The sequence below is a fragment of the Nannospalax galili genome, unplaced genomic scaffold (assembly GCF_000622305.1).
Source record: "Nannospalax galili isolate Female #2095 unplaced genomic scaffold, S.galili_v1.0 scaffold44, whole genome shotgun sequence".
NCBI lineage: Eukaryota > Metazoa > Chordata > Mammalia > Rodentia > Spalacidae > Nannospalax > Nannospalax galili.
This window is the reverse complement of record NW_008355789.1, coordinates 8,853,318-8,864,104: the sequence shown is the minus strand read 5'-3', so window position 1 is coordinate 8,864,104 and position 10,787 is coordinate 8,853,318. Positions and strand designations below refer to the sequence as shown.

The window sequence follows — 10,787 nt, the reverse complement described above, 5'->3', positions numbered from 1 at the left end:
CTACTATTTTCCTTTAGATGTACTGATCTGTCCCTTCCATCCTAATTAAGCCCCTTCACTGAACTTTTTATTTCAATTATAGCACTTTCTAGTTCTAAAGTTTTGCTCTTCTTTTCTTTTTTCTATTTTACTGAACATTTATTACAGTGCCCCAACAGAGCATTACATTCCGCCCCCGCCACTCGGCATCTTGCTCTGCAGCTTCCTAGGCTCTTTCTTCTGGGATGTTGAGAGCCAGGTTTGGCAGGGGCCATGAAAGGCAATATCTATGTTCTCTCCTCTATGATGATTCTGGCTTTCCCTTTTTTGCAGATTTTCTGGATGGGCATCACTGGTCCTGTTAGCTGGGTGGCCACTTAAAGTATTCAGCAGAGCTGTCTCCCTTCTTGGGGGTGGAGGGCTTCTGGAAGAGGATGGCCTCTTCAGCCTCTGCTCATTAGCCTGTCCCCTTAGGTTCACAGATATGTTGATGGTCAGGGCCATTTTATTATGGATGCTGGCCACCCTGAGCTCTTCCAGGCTAAAGCCCTTGCCAGCATGGACCTTGGCGTGGTATCACTGTGGGGTACATGATTATGAGCTGGATCAGGCCAGATGCCAACAAGAAGTCATGAGGCTTGCTTTCGCTTGCTGGGCCTTGCATATGTGGATCTTCCATTCTGGCCGGTTGAACCAAATGTCCACTTGCTGCTGCTGTCAGTCCTTGTGCCTGGACTTCAGGATCAGGTGGTTCTGGCTGGTGCCAAGGGTGCACAGAAGAATGGCCAAGCAGAAAGCAGTTTTCATTTTTAAATCTCCTATTTAATCTTCTATCCCTCCCCCCATTTACTTCTGATGTGTTCAATCTTGCTCATTTAAACATTTTCTTAAGTTATGACTGCTTTAACCTGGTTGTCAGACAGTCCTAACATTTTGGTGTTAATATTTATTGACTGTCTTTTTCATTTAATTTGAGAGCTTTCTGGTTCTTTGACAGTTTTGATTTGGATATGGACATTTTTGAGTCACACTATGACAAACCTGCCTTGGTGGGCTTCCTTTGCTGTGGAGGAAAGGAGGCTGCCACCCTCCTACCACCGGGTGGGTCTAGTAGTTTAGGTGCCCACTGAGGGGCGGGGACTCCTTGTTGTTATTGGATGGAAAGGTCCAACTCTCCATGTGGCCCTCACTGACATTTACTACCAGGTAATGGTGATTATTTCCTTAGTGGGGTGTGGTAGGGTAACTAGGTCTGGGAAGCACAGACAGAAAGGGTGGTATTGACTGTCAGGGTGAAATCCACAGATCCCTGTCTGGTGGCCTTTAATACTCCCCCCAGGGTGAATGTTGGGTATCTCATTTACAGTCACAGGAGAGTGGGATTCTAGTCTCGGTTTGAGTCAGATGGAATGGAGTCACAAGCCATCTTTCTTACCAATGTTTATTTGCAGTTAGAGTGGTTATTGTCTAATGGATTGCCTTACCTCACACTGTCACTTTCCTGGTCCTTGGGATATATTTTAAAAAATATATATGCCTCTTGAGATATATTTAAAAAATATTTTATTTATTATTTTTATTTTACGTGTATGAGTGTATTGCCTACATGCATGTAAATACGCCCATGTCATGCAATGCCCGTGGAGGTCAGAAGAGGCCATTGGGTCCCCCGGAACTGGGGTTATGGGCAGTTGTTAGCTGCCATGTGGGTGCTAGGATTCGAACCTGGGTTTTCTGGTATTCTTAACTGCTAAGCCGTCTCTCCAGCCCTTCTGGGGATATTTTTTGCCTGTGGCTGTTGGTGTGTCTAGGCTTTTAACCTCTTCAGCTCAGTCTAGGAGGACGAAGCCGAAAGGAAACTCAGGGAATTTGTACACTTTTCTGTGCTCTCTTACCAGTCTACCTTCCAGACTCATTAGAGAGTCTCCTCATGTTTGTTTTGGGTACGTGTAGAGGGAGGAACATAGAAACAGAATCTACTCCATCTTCTCAGTTGGAGACCCCTAAACTAGAAATTTATAAAACAGCATAGAGTAATGACCCCACCATACAGCTATTGTACACTCATGAGACTGCAAGGGTGATGAGCACAAGTGACATTTCATCCTTATTATGAAAAACATTTGACCTTGAAGACCCCTAAGAGGGCCTTAGTGAGCTTCAGAGGTCCCACGGCAGCATCTTGGACGTTGGTGCTGTAGATTATAGTCTGTCCAGGGACCAGAAAACATTCATGTTGATATGAACATTTGAAAACATTTTTCTTATTTTATTTTTATTTATATGTATGTGTGTATGCTGTGTGTGGATGTATGCACATGCATGCAGGTGCCATGCAGGCCAGAAGAGGGCATCAGATCCCCTGAAGCTGGAGTTCCAGGCAGTTGTGAGCCATCTGATGTGAGTGCCAAGAACTGAACTTGGATCCTATAAAGAGCAGCACACACATTTATATGGTTGGGCCATTTCTCAACCTCGGGTATGAATTTTAAAACTATTTTTATTAAGTACCTTTTATTCTAGGTAGGCTCTTATCCAAGTGTGGGAATACAGCAGTGTGTGACTGTCCCTGCCCTCACAAGCATCAGTTCTTTGACCCAGTTGACTTGGCAAATGATTGAAGTCATGGGTTTTCTATCACTCTAGGCCAAGTCCTTACATTCGTGTCTCAGGATCTGTCAGGGCTTGGTGTATTATTGACAGCAGGTGAAGCAATACAGCCACAGGTGTTGACAGGAGGAGCTTGGATTACTGGGTAAATTGGTGCTCAAAGACAGTGATGAAGGAGGATTGCAGTGCATAACTGCAGTCTAGATGGAGTAGTAGATTCCTCCCTCCCCACTCTTTCTCTCTCCCCCTCTCTCTCCTTCCCTTCTACTTCCCCTTCTTCCCTTCCTTCCTCCTTCCTTCTCTGTCTCTCCCCTCCCCACTCTGACCTCTCCTTCCCCATCCTTCTCTTCGGCTCTTCTGTTCTTTTCCCTCCGTCCCTCCCTCCCTCCCTCCGTCCCTTCCTCCCTCTGTCCCTCCATCCTTCCCTCCTTCCTTCTCTCCCCTTTTTTCCTGTCTCTTCAGTTCAAATTGTAGGTAGACTGTTCCCTCACATCCCTTTTCAATTCTTACTTTCCAACTTATATATTTGCATAAATATATGTAATACATTCATAGCTATATAACACACACATTTCATACACATATTCATTTGTATATTTGTATAATGCCTGGTTCCTGCTATGTTTTAGGTTAATTAAAAGGTATTAGCCATAACTCTAGGAATTCCGTATGAAATCCTCCAGGTTTAGAGTAAGAACTGGGAGATTCAAATGTGGCAGTAGAAAGAGGGGCTGTCAGGGCTGTACTGTAGCACTTGCAGGTCTCTACCCATTCTAGTTTTCACTTTAACTTACTTCGACAGTTCCTTTGGGTGACTCTAACATAGACTGGCTTTGCAAACTTCCCCACCCTGTTCCCAGGGCATAGGAATTGGACTTGATTTACACTTTCTTGAGCTACTGCAGCCTGACGTTTGGCATCAAAATATGCTAACTATGGCTGTAGTCTGAATTTTTTTCTTAACAAAGAAAAAATTTAAAGGGAAAGCAAAATAAATTCAAAATTCTAAATTTTGCTTTAATTAAGCTTTCTAGACATGCGTTTGACGGGTGCATCAATAGCCCAAGAAAATGGGGGGCTCAACAGTAAATATCGTCAGCATTCCTTAGACTCTAAGTAATAGCAACAAACAAATATTGTGCAAATAACAGTTTGGGAAAGACTAGCACAATACAATAAATACGGCATGAAGTCAGGGGCAAAGCTGCACTTCCCTGGTTGGGCCTGGTTACTTTTTAACACAGCCGTGTCTCGCTTGCTACAAACGCAATTTTTAAACTTTTAATAATGGAAATCATTGTGTGGGTGTGAGTCGGGGCTTGACCAGTGTCTCAGCCTGTAACATACCTTCTTTGTTGGCGCTGGGGAGCCGGGAATGGGAGGGACATTTTATTAAGTTGGAGGCTGGGGTTCTAATCAGAGGTCACTGGTTGCCTCTCACTTTTCAGTTTCAGAGTTGTCTATGTTGGATCAGAGCTCAGCAATGAAATTACGATGACAAAGACTTTGTTCTAGGCTGTATCTGGCTGCTGAAACTTGAAAGTCTTTTGTACTGGGTTACTGACAGCCCAGGAGCCGCGCAAGAGGGTGTAAGCTGTGTAATGCCTTGAAGAAACTTCAAGTACCAGCTTCCTTCTGTGTTGTTGCGAGAGTTTCAGACAGTATTAAGGTACCTGTCAAAAGGTGCTTCATTGATTAAAGGAGATTTTTTCCTCTAGCAAATACGCATTGAGACAGTGTTCCCATTATTGTTCTTCTCAGCCCCTGCTTTACACAGCAAGTTCATTAACATGTAGATATGCAGTGACTGAAGTTAGACTGCTTTTTACAGTGGAGTTGTCTTGATATAATGAGCTCCTCTTTAATGTTCAAAAATTGTTGTTACTTTCTAAAAGGAGTTGTTTGTGAATTTCATTAAATTTAATCTCCTCTTCAAACAATTTCGGCGTTGTTCAGTTTACTACAATTAAAATGCTTTCTGATGCTAAAAAATCACTTTTTACAGATGTATCACAAATGTAAGCACTGTGAGAGCCTTTGTTTTTCACTTTGAAAGGAAAAGCTGCTGTTTAGCTGAGAATTCTCATTTTTTAAATCGTTGTCCCAATATGTTAGATGGGAAGAGGGTACTAGATGGGCTGGTTTGCTCCCAGGGTTAGGGTTCATAGCTCCACCATTCATCCCCTGGACTTAATGCGTCGGTCTAATCACAGCTGAGTAACAAGGGCTTTAACCTTCCCTTCTCAGTTTGCTGGAGTATCACCCTTTGTCTTTAGAAGGTTGGAAATCTAGAAGAACAGGCACAGTGAACTTAGGTTTCTGCTTTGGGACATGTGAGAAATTCTTAGCAGAGCACTATTACAGTCCCCAGGGAACAGTATTCAAATGCAGGGCTTGAATGCTGTGAGAGAAATCACTGGCATCTCTTGAAGACTGACCAGAGACTGGATATCTTCATGGAGATTGTTTAGAAGGTGAAAGATTAAAAAATTTCCAGGTGCTAGAATAAATGTTTTCCAGGACAGTTGGTTTATGAAGGTAGGAGGTCCCAGAGCTGACAAACTATTATTTGATATCTTAAATTTTTGTTTTATCAGCAGCCAGAGTGTCTAGAACTAGCTGAGCTGTACCCAGTCACTTCTCGGGAGAATTCTTCTTGCTTTAGTTCTAAGGCCTTTACTTCATTTCAAAACGTCTGCTTAGAGTGTGCTCACATGTTCTTGAAAATTGGAAAAGTTGTGTAGAAAAGTATTTAAATTGTTGGCTAAGTTTGGAAATTGTGCTTTGAATGATCAAGGACAGAGCCGGCATATGAAACGTGACAGGGGTGTTCAGCTGATGGAGCTCATCTTGTCACAAAGCTGACCTTTGTAAGTCGTTGTGATGTAGCTCTGTAACACAAGAGCTATGAGAGCTCTGTCACCAACCTAAGATGATCCTTAGGTCTGAAAAAGCAGGCGACGCTTGTGCCACATGAGGCAGGAAAAACTTTCATGGCCTTGTAAGAGTTAATGATATTATTACTGATACTATTGTTTATAATCAACAAATAATGATGTTGCATACATTATAATTTATAATTATAAAGGTAACAATTCCCCCTGAGAAATGAGAATTTGTGATCGTAACCTAAGAAAACAATACATAAGTAGAAAGTAATTATAGAATGATGAGGACTAGTATGGAGTTTTATGTTTAGGTTAATCCTATGTGAAGATCACCAGATTTCTGTTAATTAGACCACAAGCTTCACAAAAGGAATTTGTTAGCTGGAGCTAGCAAGGAGAACTTTGCGGGGCAGTACAGAGTTGGGAGGTCATTTGGATGTGAAATGGGTTTACTGAGACCCTTAATGAGGAATAAGTTTCCAGAGGAGACCATAGGGTATGAAGTAGGGAGAACAGGGATGAAGTGGAGAAGAGTGAGGGTCAGCAGTCTGTATGTGTGATCTGGATGCCATGTTGGAAAGTTCGTAGCTATACACATGTACTCATGTACAGATACTATATGTGCATTTTCAGTAGACTTTTGAACTAACGCATTTTCATCTTGTTTTTCACACTACCTAAACATTATCTTTCATCTCTCTCCCTGTCTAACTGCCCCCCCATTTCCCATTTTCCTGGTGAAATACCTGCCGTCTGTTATTCCCCCTCTCTCGAGGTCCTTCCTCCCCTTTACTCCCGTGGTTCCTTGTGTATCTTTCCCTTCTCCCTTCCCCATTAAATGCCTCCATTTCCCCCATTTCCCCTTTGGGAAATGCCTGTCTCCTACTATCTCCCACTCTCAGGCTTTTTCATTTACCTCCACGGTTCCTTTCCATTTTCCTGGCTCCTGCAATTGCATCAGGTTATATAATTACATATAAGGATTTGGTAGCACTAATTTGTTTAAAAATAATTTTATGCTTAGGATAAAATGTTACTTTGCTGAAAGCAAAGCCATATTGCATGGGTTAATACTGGGTATTTTATTTGTCTGATACAATAAGTATTTTTTATTTTAATGTCTATGAGTGTTTTGTACCATGTGCGTGCCTGATGCTTACAGAAGCCAGAAAAGGGAGTTGGATCTCTTGGAGTTACAGACTATTGTGAGCTGCCATGTGGGTGCTCAGAATGGAACTTGGGTCCTCAGCAGGAGCAGCAAGTACTCTTAACCATTGAGTCACCTCTCTAGACCCTGAAACATTAAATTTTTTTCTTTTATCTTTTTGAGACAGTCTCCCTGTAGCCCCAGCTGTCCTGGAACTCACTATGTAGACCAGGCTGGCCTTGAATTCACAGAGATCTGCCTGCCTCTGCCTCCCGAGTGCTGGGATTAAAGGAGTGTGCCACCATGCCTGGCACATTAAATATTTTAACCAACAAAGAAAATGTAGATACTTGTCTAGGTTAAAAAATTCTCTATTTTTATGGTCACTTCTCTATATAATTCTGTGACTATATTTAAATCATACATAAAAAGAAGATTTTACAGTTATACTTTAATTTTATTTGAATATTTGGGCTAAAAGGTGTAGTGGAGCCAGGCATAGTTATACATGCCTGTGTTCCCAGCACTTGGGAGGTAGAGGCAGGAGGATCAGAAGGTAAAGGTCATCCTCATCTCCATAGTGAATTTGAGGCCAGCCCGCACTGCAAGAGACCCTGTCCAAAAACAGACAACAAAAACAAAAAAGATATAGTGGAATATTTTTCTTTAGTGGGAGAAACTATGAAAAATGTGATTCCTGAAGAAAAGTGAGTTACTTTGTCACATGGGTAGTTTTAAGGATACCTAGGCATTTATTATAGTTTTTAGTTTTCTATATATTTCAGTCAGAAATAATTGGTGGTTAGTTTGGGGTCATGTGGAGTTGATACTTTTGATTTTTTTGATTTTTTTGTCTTTTTGAGATAGGATCTCCCTGTAGCTCCAGCTGCCTGAAACTCACTCTGTAGACCAGGCTGGCCTTGAACTCACAGAGATCCGCCTGTCTCTGCCTCCCAAGTGCTGGGATTAAAGGCATGTGCCACCATGCCGGCGATTTTTTTTTCTTACTCTTAGATTATAGCTGTAATGAATTTTTAATAGTTATCATAATTATCTGAGTAATGTCCCAAGTCATTTGGACTGTTTGAACCAGTACTAAGGGATCAGGTTCTGTATCCTCAGTTAAGGGCCTTTTGTCAGATACATGAGGTAGAAAGTACTAGAAGGTGAGCTGAGATTTCTTTTAAGTACTCATTTTGAATCAAACACAGCACAGCTTCTCCCCTCTTTTCTGTTATGTAAAGAGTCCAGAGTGTGTCAGCTTTTTCAATCAACCTGTCAAGACCAGAATCTGGGATGTACTTATATTAGACACATCTGGATATAGAATTTCCAAAGGGTGTTAGTAGATTACTGGAAAATGTGAATGTATTCATAATTTCACCCAAGTAGTCAAAGGAACACAGTTAAAAGTATTTCTGCTTAGTAATATTTTATCATATTGCTATTTTTGAAGTGATTTAAGTTTCTGATAGATGAAATTCTTTGGTAAAAATTTGTGTGTTTAAAACTTTATATGTAATAATGGTGACAGGATAGTTTCTGTAAGAAACACATGCTTAAATTACCCAACACACCTGAGAAAAAACAATTAAAAAAAGAAACAATTGCAGTTATCTTGGTCGATGGTCAGCTAATTAGTGTAAATTTAAATTAAATAGATGCACACACTGGAAGTTTTCATAGTATTGTTGTTTTTAATGTGTGAGTTAAAACATTCTTCTCCTTTTAAGATTGTTGAATTTTGTTATTGAGACCATAGATTCTATTTGCTTGTTTTTTTTTTGTCTGTTTATTTTTGGTTGTGAATTCTGCAAATTGTCCCGCTGGCTGGTATGTGATTGAAATGGAGACGTTTTCCATTTTTAGATACTTCTGCCTGAAACACTCATGTAATCCCATACATCTTTTTAAGCAGTCGGTGACCTTATTTTTCCCAAATCAAATGACATTCAATAGTGATACTATGGAGAGAAGAATTAAAATAGCCATCTAATTATAATTACCCCATCATCATACCACTGCGTCAGAAGAACTGATTTTAAAGCGAGAACTCAACTGCTGAGTCCTGGCAGGTACAGAGGTTTCTTTGCGCCTCTCTCCCGCTTGGTATTTTCATCACATGTAGGATTGATTGGAAGAGTTCGGACTGACATCTCTTTTGAAAGACTTAGTTTTAATTCTGGTAGTTTATGGGGAACAGCAGAAGCACAAAAGGAAGGTAATGTGTCTATGATTGCTCTGTACTTTCTGAAATCCTCAACATCTATAGTATGGTTCAATTGTTAAGGGAGTAAGGACATTGTTAGGTAATTTGAGGTAAGGCATTATAAAGAGTCGAACCAGATATCATATAATTAGCTGCCACAGTTACTGCCTGTGGGATAACAGCAAACATGAGCATTGCAAAGGCGGGGGCTATTTCTTCTCAACCGTTCTGTCTAAGTATGCCTCACTGTGCAGGACATGTGGTAGACATTCAGTAATTGCTGAATGGGCTATGGAAAATGGGATGGGAGGGAGGAACGGACACAGCCATAAATTCCATGCCATCCTCTTGTGCATTTTGTGAGTTTTGACGGATTGTTGTTCCCTCCACTGAAACCAACAGGAATATAATTTTCACTCTGAGCATGAACATGGCATGACTTTGCGGATCCTGTCCATGAAGAGTTGTGAGGCTTTTTACTGCTTCATTCTTTCCTCCCGCTTATTTGTACAGGTTAGTGTTGAGTTACCCTAAGATTCCAAAGGAGGCTTTGGTGATGACTGTGTCCTTTTTTAAAAGAAAAAGACATTTACTAATCTATTGGCAAAAAGTAATGTTATTTATCATGTAGATAAAGATATTGGTAAAATTAAATTTCAGACTGGTAAAAAGGCCTGAATAATGAAGTTCATAATTCAGAAGTGAAACTCACCTGTCCTGTCATCATTAATTTATTTTTTGCTCATTGCCAATTTTCCCTGGGTATGCTTGAAACCAAGGGCATTGTACTAGTTAGACTTTTGTTGCTGTGATAAAAATACCTGAAAATAATCAACTTATAATGAGGAAAGGTTTATTTTGGTTCATGGGTTCAGAGGGTTTGGTCCATGGTCACCTGACCCTGTTGCTTTGGGTCTGTGACAAAACAGAATAGTCATAGTGGAGAGTGCACACTGGAGCAAAGATGCTGGCTTCCACGCAGCTGAAAAGCAAAGAGCAGGAGACGAAGGGGCTGGCAGTTCCGGTATCTCTTTCAAGGGCATGTCCTCAGTGACCCAACTTTCTTCCTGCTAGGTCCTACCTACCCTTAAAGGTTCCACTGCCTCCCACCAGCAACACAGGGCCACAGCCAGGCCCCCAGCGTATGGTCTTTGTGGGACATCTGATAGCCAGGTCATAGCATGGGCTAATTGGTGTTAGATGCTCCTAAGATTTATGCCTCTCTTGGCAGTGAGAGATGGATGCTGAGTAGCAGCCATACACACTTCAGTTTTGAAGTGCTGTGTACTGTGCCCCTCATAGCTACATTAGTCACTAGAGGGAAAGGCACAGAAAGAAATATTTCTGAGGATAATAAATTCCTGGGCTGCAGGTTTAGACTTAAGTCCTTTTGGTGATCCTAGTATTTATAATTACTGTATTTATTATGAAATGTAATTATTGTGTGGCAATGATCCCTATATTAATATAGTGCCAGTTCTCAAATAATTTCATATTTGTCAGATGTTTTCCTTTCTTTTAAGATAGGTATTATACAATGTCATTTTATTTTTCCTGGTTCTGAAACTGTATCAGAGACCTGTGATATTTCTCAAACCCTGAATTAACAAATGTCAGCCTAGAGAAAGGGCGTGGTTGTTTATGGAATAGAGGATCTCATTCTAGTGGTTCAGATTTTCATTTATAACTTAGGAATGTTATATAGACATTTAAACAGACAGACAGACACACACACACACACATTCACACACACACACGAACCCCTTTTATGCTGAGAAAATTGAATAGGGGTAGCAATATTTTGTGACTAAATGTTTAGAAAAATTGCTTTAATTTGTGAATGTGGAAGGCTCTAGGTATTGTTCCGTACAACCAATGAATGTTTGATTTATCTAGCTTTAATATTTTTCATCCTCCCTTCCATCCTTCCTTCCTTCCTTCCTTCCTTCCTTCC

The 10,787-nt window shown here is 40.8% G+C and overlaps 1 pseudogene; it reads right to left on the bottom strand.

Annotated features, from left to right (window-relative positions):
- Window positions 1-266: 266 nt before the first annotated feature.
- LOC115067730 lies at window positions 267-786 on the bottom strand (annotated as a pseudogene).
- Between the last annotated feature and the right edge of the window lie 10,001 nt (window positions 787-10,787).